Raw genomic sequence first — 13,835 nt, forward strand, 5'->3', positions numbered from 1 at the left:
CGTGCGTGCGTGCGTGCGTGCGTGCGTGCGTGCGTGCGTGCGTGCGTGCGTGCGTGCGTGCGTGCGTGCGTGCGTGCGTGCGTGCGTGCGTGCGTGCGTGCGTGCGTGCGTGCGTGCGTGCGTGCGTGCGTGCGTGCGTGCGTGCGTAGTGAAGTCAGTTCCTGGCATTTCCAGTTCTCTGAGCACCTTTCCCCACTGATTTCAAATGAAGGCGTTGAGCCAGCAAACAGCTCTGTTCTGTATGCTGTATGGATCAGCCAAGGAGAGGAGGAGAGGGAGGGAGGGAGGGAGGGAGAGACAGAGGGAGGGAGGGAGAGAGAGAGAGAGAGAGAGAGAGAGAGGGGGGAGGGGGAGAGAGAGACAGAGAGAGAGAGAGAGAGAGAGAGAGAGAGAGAGAGAGAGAGAGAGAGAGAGAGCACTCTATTGCTGAGGAAGTGAAGCTGTGAACATAGCAGTTTTCAGGATCTTCTGCTTCAGTATTTTCAGACAATTTCAGGTGGCTGATGCTGTTACAGTACCTGTACCTGGAGTTACTTAGCAGCATGACGGGCTCAAATCGTGAGTGTGTGTGTGTGTGTGTGTGTGTGTGTGTGTGTGTGTGTGTGTGTGTGTGTGTGTGTGTGTGTGTGTGTGTGTGTGTGTGTGTGTGCGCGCGCGCCTGTCGGAAGTAAAACTCGTGACCAAGGCTTCCCCAGTGGCGTCGTCCATGTTAACAAATGAAACACTACATACTTTGTCATATGACGCATGGCTTGTCAATCTGCCGACACATATTTATTTTCGAAAATGTCATGGGGTGTGTAATTGATAGAAAATAAGTGATTTTGGGGTGAACTACTCCTTTAAGCCACGTATAGCTCGGCTGATTCATTGGGTTGTGTACCGCGCTGAGTAATGACCCGACCGGATCAACCCGTTGGCTCGCCAGTGGTACGTGAGCCCGGGCTAATGTAGCGTGTGTCCACTGCACAGCATTAGACGTATAAATGTTATCTCCAACAGGCAGCGTGCCAGAAGAACTGTCTGGATAACATGGCTTCATGCAACCAGAAGACAACTTCCACTCAGGGTGCTGCTGGATGTTGTGCTGCAGCCAGAACGTGCTACAGAGCACTGCTGAATCTTTAATGATTCCCTTTGCACCGGAGCACCATAGTAAGAGATAAGGAATTGGTAGAACGCGCTACATGTGTGTGTGTGTGTGTGTGTGTGCGTGCGCGCGCGCGTGTATGTGTGCACACCAGGGCCTGGGCTTGCACGTGTTCACATGCAGATTGGTGCATGCAAGTGCTTTAGACGCGTCTTCTGCTGTGTGAGAGTGTGTGTGTGTGTGTGTGTGTGTGTGTGTGTGTGTGTGTGTGTGTGTGTGTGTGTGTGTGTGTGTGCGCGCGTGTGCATTTAAATGTGTGCATATGATGAATGAATACATGCATCTTCCGCTGGGCGCGTCTCTATGGAAGAGAGTGTGTGTGTGTGTGTGTGTGTGTGTGTGTGTGTGAGAGAGAGAGAGAGAGAGAGAGGACACGGGGCGGGCTAGCATGGCGGTGGTGACTGTGAGGGAAGCAGAGGAGCGAGGAGAGCAGAGCAGAGGAGTGCAGCTGGATCTCACACTCCTCCTGTTAATTGGCCCATACTTCAATCACAGCCAATGGAGTGTGTCCTCTCTCATGAAATGTATCCCCCCACACACACACACACACACACACACACACACACACACACACACACACACACGCACACGCACACGCACACGCACACGCACACGTGGTGGTTGAGGTGAGTTCCCTCCTGTCCTGTGAAGAAGCGCTTTGGGTATCAAGATTAAAGCGCTATAGAAATGTGTAATCCATTATTATATCTCCTATCGTCTCCCCCAATCTGCCACTCTCCCCTTAGAACCCTTCCTCTCTCTATCTCTCTCTCTCTCACTGTGCTGAAGGGCACACTTGGTCTCAGCTGACTCACACACAAACACACATAGCGACTAAAAACACTGGTTCGTGACCACATGCCTACGTACAACAGTACCTGTGCACATCGAGTCGTACGTGTGTCGTGCGCTCACACAAACGCAGACCACACACATGCAAGTATAACCACATCTGACATACTCGTGTGTCACTGGCCGTCCCCTTCAATCACTTTGACTTTCACTCATTCACCATCCATCCATCCGACCGAATATATATTATTTATAAATTCACTAAATTGATTAGTCTGTTTAACCACATAAGCCCTATTTTATACAACAGAGGTATGCAAAAATAGCCAAGAAATAGCTGATCTACAAGCTCTCAATGCATCGTATCATGGTACGTTGAGAGCTTGTAGATCTGCTATCTTTGCTATTCTAAAAGATTTAGAAAGAAAAAAGGAAATCGATAATTTAAATAAAAATCATTTTATTTCCTTTTTTAATAATCAATTGAATCGATTTGTTCGATTACCTGTTGCATGCCACCCCTCCATCCATCCATCCATCATCCATCCTCCATCGCTCTCTCCTTCTCTCGTTATCTCACTCTTACACCTCCCTCTCTCCTCCCTCCTCTATACACCTCCCTCTCTCCTCCCTTCTCTCCTGCCCCCTCCCTGCCTTCCTATTCTTTGCCTCCCCATCCGTGTCTTCCTTCATCTTCTCCCCTTCTTCACCCTTCACTTCCCCCCTCTCTCTCTCTCTCTCTCTGTGAGGCAGTTGAACAGCATTCAGTCCAGTTGCACAGGCACAAGGCGTACAGTAATGCAGTGATTCTCAACCTTTTTTGTTTTCTCCTCTCATACAGTTTGCTATCTCTGGGACCCCCAATCGACACTGTAAAATCCACAGTGTATAGTTAAACTCTGAGAGTGTGGATGAGGGTCCATTTGGTTCCATTTCTACTCTTTCTTTACCATCTAAAACCCAAACAAACTCAGCTGATGTGACACCAGAGGCCTCGCTGCCTCACCCTCACCCACACCTATAGCCTTCTCAAGACACAGCAAACTGAGCATAAACAAACAGAGATTGAACCACTGAGATAAGGTGCTAAAAAGTGATAGCACCATGACAGCACATAGGCATGAGCCTATCTTGCCTATACGCCTCTTAACACGGCCATGGTATTTTGTATGCATGTGTGTGCGTGCGCGTTTTAACTGGACGGCCATATAGCAGACAGCAGCAGTAAATGCCTCTGCCGCAGAATGGCCTATAGTAGGGACCCTGCTATCGGAGTGAGAAACGGCGGGCGGTCCCCCCCCCCGACACCATGTCCTGAAGGCCCTCCGACACAATGCATAATGTCTGTAGACAGACGGAGCATGGCGCGTGCATGCTCCGTGTCATTAAAGTTCTGTTTTTCTATTGGCACCGTTTGACCCTCAAGGTTTCAGGCTCCAGGAAGAAACTCAAAATAGTCAGAGAAGACATAAAACACCATAAAAACACCACCAGGGGGCTTAATGAAGTTCTATCAACCTCATAGACACATGAAAAACAGAAAAAGTGCAAAACCATGCATAATGTCTGTAGACAGACGGAGCATGGCGCGTGCATGCAGGGCCGACGGCTTGATGAAGGCGATATAGTAAAACTGTTTGGCTGTTTTTACGTGGGATAGTTACATTTTAGGAGAACATTACAGCATTATGCGGCTCAAATGTCAGATGAAAGAATACAACACACGTCACACACACACACAGTTTTTACACACACAGTCTTTACACGACGGGAGTGTGACGAATAAACGATCCAAAAATACATCAGTGAACATCGTCTAACTATTCATATTGTTGATTCATACAAGCTTTTACTCGAGGTGTAACATTGACCTCCTTTTGAAAAGAAACGACGTTGCTTTATCGCTGCTTATAGGCTACTATTCACGTGTGGATGTACTCACGATACAAACAACACCTTGTCACTAGCCATCGTGCATGTGGTAGCAAGTTGACGTTATAGACTAAAAAGCCTAATATAGGAACAGGCCTTCTATGTCTACCTACTCTTCTCACTGTCTGATGACCAGCAAAAGATGATGTGCTATGTGCTTAAAGGCCAAATACAGAGCTATTCCTAGAATTACACTACAGACGGGTTGCTTCTGATTATAGTCATTATAATGATAACTCTAATAATTGCTATCACACCCCTTGGCCAAATTCTTAGCAATTTGGGGCTCCTTGACATGAAAATGTCAAGGAGGGCACATGAAAATGCCCAATCACCCGATGTGGTTAAAAGGTACGAGGCTGTGGATTTTCTTATTGTACTGCAAGTTGTAAGCTTTGCTGGCAAATGGGTGAATAGGAACAGACTGGACGTCTGATGTATCAGACCATGTGTACAGTACCTCAATTTACAATTCAGGCATTTAGCAGCAGATGCTCTTATCCAGAGCGACTTACAATAAGCAAGGTAAATCTCATACGAAGAACGCAATGAGAAAGTGTAGCGCCTCAGGGGTCCGGGACCCCTATAGGAGTCCTAGAGTTACTACAGGGGGGCCGCCAAATCTTTGCATGATAGGATTTTTTTACATTAACCACTTGAACCCTATAGCATCCCGATTCTGAGGAGAACTTTAGCAAAAAAATAGCCGATCTACAAGCTCACAACGCCTCGCGCTTTTTCAGGTTTGCTAAGTATTGAAGTGGTCAAATGTCTGATCCAATCCAATCAAACATACACTGATGATAGAAACTAGTGTATGAAATCACCGTAGCACATGAAATATATGAACAAGTTTAATCTGCAACACAATTGTATACGATATGTAGTGGGGGTCCATGATTCATCGCTCTCTCAGCTAAGGGGCCCTTGGCATGAACGACGTTGAAGACCCCTGTGCTATAAGGGCTGAGATGAGTCTGTTTGAAGAGGTGAGTCTTCATAATATTTACGGCGGAAACATAATAATCCCATAATGATCCTGTCGCACACGATTCTGAATGCACCTCAACGACCACAACATTTATACGAAGAGAATGTGGAACATTCCTGAATCATCTGTGTAATCCGCAAATGAAAAGCCATTTTCTGCACCTAATAGTCTTGGTTACACCAGCACTGTTGTTGCTGTTGTTGTTGTTGTTGTTGTTGTGAAGCAGTTTGCACTAATAGGATAAGTGTTTTAAAAGGATTGCTATTTCCATTTGGCAAAGGAAACAGACGGGTAGGAGGAGAAGTGCTTTGGTGAGACAGACTACAAGTGGGTGGGGACAAAGTCAGCGCCAGCATTTATAATTAGCTGGTGGTGGATGTGTCCACGCAGCTTTTTATAATACATAAATGCACAGTTTTTTGGAAGAAGAAACAGAACAACACAACACAGCACAGAACATAAAGAAAAGAGAGAAAAAAAAACAATAATACCCATGCAATGATCATTTAGGGCAGGGCCCGGGTCTTCAACCTTTTTCAGGTCAAGGACCCCCTAGCTGAGAGAGATGAAGCAGGGACCCCCCACTACATATCGTATACAGATGTGTTGCAGATTAAACTTGTTCATAGATTTCACAGAGAGAAATGGTACAAAGTTATGTTGAAATCCATGTAGTTTTTTGCTAAAGTTAAAAAGTTAAAAAGTATTTAAAGAGGTGGTGCCATGGTTTTGCACTGTTTCTGTTTTTCATGTGTCTATGAGGTTGATAGAACTTCATTAAGCCCCCTGGTGGTGTTTTTTATGGTGTTTTATGTCTTCTCTGACTATTTTGAGTTTCTTCCTGGAGGCTGAAACCTTGAGGGTCAAACGTGCCAATAGAAAAACAGCACTTTAATGACACAGTAAAAACATTCCCTCGCCGTCGTTATCATAACACAACAGGTGTGGGCATGAGGAGGAGGAGGGACTAGGACAGGTGGGTGGTGCTAAGGTGGTGGAGGAGGTGCTAAGGTGAGAACCAGGTATACTTAGGGTGCGTTCGGAAATACAGCACTGAGCGCACTGGCCAATACAAACTAATAGGCGAGTAAACCGGTGTATTTTTCAACAACGGTTATACTCGTGTTTGGCAGGTAATCTGTATCCTGATTGAGTTCTCTATCCTGATTGGATAAAATTGGAAATGAAACTGAAATGAAAATGCATTTTCTGTTATAATAAAGAGCTGGAGAGACAAGGAGACTCCTTTTACTGAACAAACACTCTATAGCAATGAGTACTATCAGAATATAGAGCTAGAATATGGAGATAATAGAGGTTTCTGCCCGACAGCAACGATACACACACACACCACAACACCATGCCTGCACAAACAGCCAAGGACATTTTGGAGACTGCATGGAGTGAAAGATTTTATCAGGATTTAAAATATTTATCTGTTTCAGCAGTACCTATACCGTAGCAGGTGTATACACTGTAAAACTCTCTAGTATACTGTATCTACAGTACACCATGCTGCCCACTCACACCTTATCTTCCTGCAAAATGCACATTATACTCTCTGAGAGAGAGAGAGAGAGAGAGAGAGAGAGAGAGAGAGAGAGAGAGAGAGAGAGAGAGAGAGAGAGGAAAACGGGAGGGTGAAAATTCTTTCCGAGCCTTCTACCAGCTTGCTCGTCTTGCTACCATTCAGCTCATTTTTCTGTTTTGTAACCTTTATCCAAAGTTTTTCCTTTTTCTTTTTTTTTTTAAACGAGACGGTCCTTTGTGACATTTCTCTCATCTCCCTGTAATGTTTTCCTAACAGAGTTTGGATTCTGACTTCTTCCTTTTTTGTTCCTCCCCCCTACCCCTCCCCCTCCCCCCCATGCGATCCTGAAGGCAACAAAGTCACACACAAACGCACGCACACACGCACACTAACAACAATCACAAACCAACACATTGAAGAGCACCTTGTGTTCTTAATTCAGACAGATCTGTTGTCTTGTCCAAACCTCCCCGTCTATCCCTAGGCTTTGATTAAACTCTGCTGCAGAGAGACCAGAGGCAATTAATTGCACTCGCACAGTTCTATAAAATCCAGTGTATACGTTACATTACGATTGGGGAAAACCGGTCGGATTGAAAAAAGGAGGCGCTCGTTTTCTTCGACGTCGCCGGAGGGTATTAACCCATTAAGACCGGGAACGCATCTGTGTGTAATTTTTAGATTTCTTTGGTTGTAGATCTGCTATTTTTGAACAATCTTGACAATTTGTGCAAATAACTCAAATCTTTGCTTCTGAGGGAATTCTACAAATGTCTTCTAAATCCTACATTTTTTTTAAAAAACGTATGTTTCTATATCAGCGGTTCTCGAGGACCCCCAAAATTGTATGTATTTGGCCGCGGACCCCTATCTCAAAATGTTTTGTTCCAGGGACCCCCAGAAGCAAAGATTTGAGTTCGCTTAATAAACATTATAATATTCAAAGATTTGACACATTTTCACGATTATTTTTTCAAAAATAGTACATCTACAATACAAGCTCATGGCGCGGCACTCGGTGCCGCACCATGAGCTTGTATATCTGCTATTTTTGAATAGCCCAAAGAAATCTAAAAATGACACAGATGCTTTCCCGGTCTGAATGGGTTAATTTACGGGGGAAAAAAACACTAACAGTTAGAACGTGGAGATAAGAGGTTTCAACTCTATAATTATAAGTCACTGGCTGGCTGCAGGGTTGAAGTGGTTAACCATACCGGCAGCAGAGGATTCTGGGTGTAGCTAACACCTGTCACAGGCTTAGTGGAGGGCGCTGTGTGAAGCATGAATAAATAAGAAGGAATAAGGAATTTGTATTTGAATAAATAAGGCTATAGTCCTTCTCACACAGCTCTAATCCCACCCAAGGTGCTTTACTGCAGTGGTTCCCATCCCAAACCTTCTCTGGCTCATGCAAGACCCAAAAAAGAGACATTTGGTGTCTCCCTCCCTGGGACCCAAGCCTAATAATGCATTATAAATTCATTGTGAAAATAGCTGATCTACAAGCTTGTGAGGTTGTAGGAAACGTTATGGATTTTTGTTTACAATTCCAGAAATGATTTAGTTTTTTTCTCTAAAACTTTCTCTTTTTTGAAAATCTTTTGAAATAACAAAAAAAAATAGTTACTGTATGGTGTGTGTGATAGTTATGGTAAGTTTACCATAATCATCATAGTAAACATTATCATGTCGTGACTTTGAGGACATTAAGCAGTAAGCACGCAATGATACCTTTTCGGATTTTTCGGGCCTAAAAGTATGGTAATTGTGTGTTAAAAAAATCCAATAGGTGCCCTTTTGAAATTCCAGCCCCTGCCTCTCAAAATCCCTCTGCACGTCCCTGCGCTCGTTAATGTTACTTGCATCAAGGCAATTATGTTGTCTTTCTGCATCAAATAGAACTACATCTAATCTATACCATTTATGTTTGAGCTGTTGGACATAACTAGGCTACACTTGGTTGTTAAAAGTCCAGATGACAACAATATGACTGTTGTGATACAACTGATTGGGAATCATTTTTAAATGAGAATCGACTTTTTTAATTGAGAATTGTTTGGAGTCAATTTTTAATCTAACCGTGTTCCCAACAATCGGAAACAAAGTGATTCGTGAGATAGTAGAAGATTCAGGGCGGGTCAACAACACATGGAAACTCACTCCCTCCTCTCCTCCTCTCCTGTCTTTGAATGTGCCTTAGTTGTAATGTTGTATAGCAAGCCACTCACAGGCTGTCTGATATCGTTTAATGTTCTCTCGTGCACACAATTAGGCCTACAAAGGGCAGGAAAAAAGCTTAATTGTCTGCAATTCGTCCCCTGCGAGCTAAAACCGAACCTGTATATTACTTGGTGCTGAAAATATGGTTCTGTTCGCTCCTGTTTCCTAATTGCCTCAATTGATTGTAAACTCTGTCTGTCTGTCTGTCTGTCTGTGTGTCTCTCTCTCTCTTTCTGTCTCTCTCCATTTTCTATTGATCTAATTGCCCGGTATATGAAATGTATATTTAGTTGGTTAATGGTTGATAGAGTGATGGAGGACAAGGTGATACAGGGGGAAGGTGCAGCCTCTTTGTTAATACGCTTATGTGATGCAGATAAATAAATATGACTGATCGATACATTTACAATCAGAATAGAGAACTCAGTCAGGATACAGATTAAACAAGCGAAATTGGAAGTGATGACACAAAGAAATGAGCAGACAAAATTGGAGCTGGAACACTATAAAAAAATAAAAGGTGATAAATCCGTACTCTCTCCTGGCTGACATTTTATCACCTACATGAAGATGTATTTTCTGTTTATTAAAGAGCTGGAGAGACCCCTGTGACTGAATAAACACTCACAGCAACCTTTTAACAAAACACTTTTTGTTTTAACCAAAAAATATCATCACTTACCCTACCTTTAACCTGATTTGTGTTTCCTCACATTGGGAATGTGTTTATTATCATCTTGCTACAAGTGTGGGAGCTGGTCTGGTCTTTAAGATACTCAGAGGATCAGTGCCCAAATACCTGTCAAACTACTTCTCTAGAGTGAGTGATGGCCATGGGTATACATGTAACACCAGAGGGAGCTCAATCTGAACTCGTTCCCCCAAAATTCGGCTCAAAAATGGGTGGGGGAAATGCATTCTACTACTGTATGCTGCCACCAGTACAAAAGTGGCAGTGTGTGGGTTATCTTTTATTGTTCATGTTCACTATGCTGCCACCAAAAGATGACCTACCAAAACACATTAAAGATCTCGACTCCCTACCAAGACTAACCTAAAAGAATGGCTGACCTTAAAACACAGTTGAGCATTTTAACATTTTAACGTAGCATCCTCTGCCCCCCGGCCCTCCTTTAAACATACATTATGATGCTACTGAGTTTTCTACCAATATGTATTGTATTGTATGTCTTACTGATGAATTGAGTACAATGGACCACAATGGAAACACGCCGCCTGGTGCTTTTTTTGTGTTATCCTTTTAGCATAACCCTGGCATTTAGTCAATCAAATCAATCACATTGGAAGACACTGACAACCCTATATAGGTTTGCAAACAATTCAACCATTGATACGTGTTTGTGTTCTACAGGGCTTGCTGCTGATCAGTCAACCACTACACCATGCAACGTGTTGTAAGCGTGTACATCTGCTTATTTTTTTGGGCTATTTTTGAACAATTTTACTGAGGATTATGATACAGACAAGGAATTTAATCCGTTAACCACTTGAACCCCATGCAGCATCCATATTTTACGGGTCAAACAATATGCTGAAAATAGCCGATCTATAAGCTTACAACGCGTCACGTTGTAAGATTATAGATCGGCTATTTTCTGCAAAGATATGTAGTGTAGAGTGAAAACATCAGGGGCCCTAGTACAGAGCCCTGAGCGACCCCGGTCAATGGTAATAGGGTTTAAGTGGTTGAGGCGAGTGAAAAGGTTTCAAGGAATGAGATCAAAGAGGTTCCAGTGTAGCATTATACAGCGTTATCTATTATAACACATTTATGGCCACATTGGGCATAATCCTTCACCCTTCAGACTGTAAATTTGACATGCCTGCATTGTATCTAACTGATAACATCCCCGGTCCGGCTGGATGTTTATCCTGGTCGTCCAGAACAGTCGTTCCCAACCTTTTTAGGGTACTCCCTTCTTACATCTGACAAAAGCTAAGACCCCCCCACACGCACGCACGCACTCACACACACTATAGAAAATGGCCGACCTGCGACACGTTGTGAGCCTGCAAAGATTTGAAAATATATTTATTCAAAGATTTGGAAAAAAAAAATCTAAACTGACGTCACGTGTAGAACCAGTGCTTAATCCATTCAAACCAATTCTATAAATGCCTTCTAAATCCTAACAGGTTTTTTTTAACGTATGTTGCTATATCAGTGGTTCTCAAACTTTTTCATGTCAAGGACCCCCAAAATGATATGTATTTGGCCGCGGACCCCCATCTCAAAATATGCTGTTCCAGGGACCCCCAGAAGCAAAGATTTGAGTTACAAATGTTCGCTTTAACAAGACCAGGAGACCTGGTTCTGCCAGACCCAGAATAAATTCCTAGTACGTAACACACCTACAAACCTCTTTTATGCCCATGTATGGACGAAAGGGACAGACCGGTCCCTTTTATGCCCATGTATGGACGAAAGGGACAGACCGGTCCCTTTTATGCCCATGTATGGACGAAAGGGACAGACCGGTCCCTTTTATGCCCATGTATGGACGAAAGGGGGACAGACAAAGCCTCATGTAGGCCGACCCCCTGAGTCTGGCAAAAATATATATACATTCAAAGACTTGCACAAATTTTCACCAGTTTTCAAAAATTGCAGATCTACAGGCTCATAGCACTCGGTGAGCTTGTAGATCTGCTGTTTTTGAATAGCCAAAGAATTCTAAAATTGAAAAAAAAAAAATTGAAGAAGCTCTATGGTGGGATGTTTGACTGTTACAAAACAAGCGCTTCCCGAGTAGTAACCTGACACCACTGTGAGGCCCTAACGACAAGGAACCGACTGGCTTGGAGGTTTCCGCTGCGGTGCGTTTGGTGTCGATCTGCTGATACTCATTGATTACCCAATTTCTTGGTGAGGTGAACGTATACATAATGCATAAGCATATGGAATACTAAATGAGGGCAAAGTCAGAGCCAAGGAAACGATACTGAGAACTGAAAAAAATGTTGTTGAACAGGGAGGATTGTTCTGTGGATTCAAACCGTGGGACATGTGGACAAGGACTTATAAAGTCATAATAGAGTGGTTCTCAACCTGTGGGCCGGGGCCCACTGGTGGGCTGCGAGGGTATTGCAAGTGGGCCCCCAAATGATTGTCAAAACATTAATATTGTAGTGATAACATAAGATTAATATTTTAAAACAATATTGGTAAAAAGTTGTCTTTGTGATACAGATAAATAGGAACTTATAATACACTAGAGGTTTGGGCCACTACGCGGCCCTCACATCTAGTAGCCTACAATATAGGCTATATACTATTATTACAATTATTGTGGTCATGCACATGACTACATATTTAATGACAAACGCGGTACAACAACAGAGGACGCACAACAGATGAGCACAGAGTCAGACACACACACACTGGCCGCGCACGTGCATATTTTGCATGCGATCACAAGCACACACACACACACACACACGCACACACACACACACACACACACACACACACACACACACACACACACACACACACACACACACACACAATGAAGTAACCCTCAAACAGACACATGTGCGATGAAGTAACACACAAACACACACACACAAAAGAAAGTAATTCGCCAACTATACCAGCCGTGAGTTCCTGTGACTCGAAGGGAGACACACACACACATATACACACACAATCGCTGTATCGCCGAAAATACCAGCAGTGTGTTCCTGTGAGTCGATGCGAGACACACACACACACACACACACACAAAAATGAGTGCAGAGTCAGACACACACACACACTGTCTGACTGGCTGCGCACGTGAATATTGTATGTGCGATCACAAACACACACACACGCGCGCGATGAAGTAACTCACAAACACAAACGCACGCACACACAAAAGAAAGTCATTCACCGAAAAAAACAGTCATGTGTTCCTGTGACTCGAAGCGAGACACAAAGTCGCTGTATCGCCGAAAATACCAGCCATGTGTTCCTGTGAGTCAAAGCGACACACACACACACACACACACACACACACACACACACACACACACACACACACACACACACACACACACACACACACACACACACACACACACACACACACACACACACACACACACACACACACAACAAATGTACAATTAAAAGTAAACGATCCAAAGGCTACAGGCATGATCGATTTTTAGGCAAAGTGTGTAGTAAATTGGACATGTGGTGTGCTAGAACATCACTACAACGTAGCAGAGACAAAGAATCACACAAAGAATAAGAGGGAAACGATAACACCCAAACTCCTCCCCCTTTGCAGATATAACCCGGAAGTCCAACCACTAGGCGTCTGTCTGTATCAATAGAGATTAGTTCCATTGATCCAAGCCGGAACACAGTCGGTTGAGTGATCATTAAAACAAACATGCTCTGAAAATGCACACGGCCCACCCATCTGACCCATATGGGTGGGCCGCAAACATTTTTGGGGATTTTCAAGTGGTCCATAGTCCAGAATAAGGTTGAAAACGTCCATATTCTGGGGGCGAACATTTTGACAAAAATAGCAGATTGATTGATTGATTGATTGATTGATTGATTGACTGATTGATTGATTGATTGATGGAATGAATACTTTATGAGTCACAAGTGTAAGCAGCACGTGGTACAGTAAGACATTAAGGGCCCCAATGACCAGTCTTAATGACCATGCAGGTCTTACGACTTAACTTAAGACCTGGAGGCGTGGCAAATGCTGTTTTGCTATTTTGAGTGGTCAATTACAGCATTGGCCACGCCCCCAGGTCTTAAGTTAAGACATAAGACCTGGTAATTAAGACACCCAAAATAGGCTAAAGGGATAACACAACAAAGTCCTGGGGACGTGTTTCCATTGTGGTCCTATGTATTCAATTCATCAACATGTTGGAATGTTTTTTTGAAAATGTTTTTGAAATAATAAAAATCAAAATGTAGAAAACAAAATGTGAAAGGATAGTTACTTGTGACCCATGCAAATGTTTGGGAAACAGTGGTTTAAAGCAGTGGTTCTCAACCAGTGGTCCTGGGACCACCAGTGGTCCTTGAGGGGGTTCCAGGGGGTCCCCAGCTAAATTATAGATAATTAGGAACCAAATGGACCCTTATCATAAGGGTCTTATGTGTCTCTAACTCTGAGTGTACAAATGGAACCAAATGGACCCGTTAGGGTCCATTTGGTTCCATTTGTCCACTCTCA

This window comes from Gymnoscopelus braueri, assembly GCF_963280865.1.
Source record: "Gymnoscopelus braueri genome assembly, chromosome: 4".
NCBI lineage: Eukaryota > Metazoa > Chordata > Actinopteri > Myctophiformes > Myctophidae > Gymnoscopelus > Gymnoscopelus braueri.